This window comes from Montipora capricornis, chromosome 6 (assembly GCF_036669925.1).
Source record: "Montipora capricornis isolate CH-2021 chromosome 6, ASM3666992v2, whole genome shotgun sequence".
Taxonomy (NCBI): Eukaryota; Metazoa; Cnidaria; class Anthozoa; order Scleractinia; family Acroporidae; genus Montipora; species Montipora capricornis.
The window spans coordinates 8,469,502-8,470,828 of record NC_090888.1 but is presented as its reverse complement, the minus strand read 5'-3'; the positions used below and the strand labels follow the sequence as shown (position 1 = coordinate 8,470,828).

Here is a 1,327-nt window from a genome sequence, read left to right as displayed (position 1 = left end):
TTGACAGTTAGCCGGGAATTAACCGCATGACAGTTTCGCGATGATGAGGCCTAAAGCGCGATTAAGACCGTACGGTTTTTGCTCACGACTTTCGCATGCGAATCTACCACAATCCTGTCTTGAAAATCAGATGTATGGCACCCTTACGACAAACGTTCACTAGTTATGCGCATGTATTTGGTGGAACGTCTTAAGGTACTGTAATTTGCATGCAAAAAATCGTGCCGTCTAAATCACCCCTTATAATTACAAGGCCGAAACAGCTGTCTGTGCCACTGCCCCGGTGTTATGGTTGTGCACATGCATAAGTTACTGGTCAGCGTTGGACTGTGTCACCTTGCTTTTAATGCTTCTTAATAATATACACAGCAAAATGTCTCCATTTTAATTGGCCAAGAGAAATGCAGTTTTCAGAAAACACAATGAGGAAAAGAGATAATTCAGTACAAAAAGGGGTAACAAACCATGCATTCAGATTCCGATTGGCCAATGATCAAAGAAACTCGCAGATAGCCAATCAGATGCCAGCCACGGATGGTGCAAATTTGAATACTTGATTCGTGATACTCCCCAGTCCCTCCAATATTTTTTCGATTGCTCTCAAAATCGTTCAACCTGACGACATTTCAGAAAGAAGTAGTTTTTCTTAAATGTAATGAATACACGCACCCATAGTTAAATGGTAATAGCATACTGCACACCCAGTTTCTCGCTATAATTTATATAACGTTAGGAGAAACTTAAATTACATATCATGCCCGAATATACGAAAGACCGCGGAAAAAACACTGCTTGCTCGGCCAAAACATTTTTACAGTATCACTAGACCTCGGGGAAGAGGTGCTTCTTAGATCTTCATTCCAAAATAAAACATGAAAGACAAACAGATTTGCTAATGTAGAATGGCAAAAATCTCCCGTTAAAAGCTAAAGCAGCCGTCGATATCACCTGAAAAACACTCTAGCATCTCTATCATTTCAAAGGAATATTAAGTGCTGCGCAGTTCGTTCCCAGCCACGCAACAGTCAGAAACTTCGTTTTCCCTACTTCCCCCCCCCCAAATAAAAAAAAACTGTGGAATTGGAACATGCCAAAACTCATCTGTTAGCATCTGCTAACAAATCATACTTCTGTCGGGTACCGGACATTTCTTCATAAGTCAGTAACTTTTGGCAAGGTATAAATGTGATAATATTTTTTATATTCGATTATCTTCGAACTTAGCAATACTTGAAAGTATTTTATATTTTTAATCTTTGAACTATATTTTTGTACTTAGGATATGTTAGGTAAGATAAAAAAGTTTGAATAAAATCACATTAATTAT

At 38.4% G+C, this 1,327-nt stretch overlaps 1 protein-coding gene across 1 annotated transcript in view; it reads left to right on the top strand.

Moving 5' to 3' along the window:
• LOC138051394 (cellular tumor antigen p53-like) overlaps positions 1–1,327 on the top strand; it is a 20,046-nt gene extending 18,719 nt beyond the window's left edge. Inside the window, exon 16 of the mRNA XM_068897584.1 lies at positions 1–1,327. This exon is cut by the window's left edge and continues 938 nt beyond it. The gene's annotated coding sequence lies outside the window, so the exon portion shown is untranslated.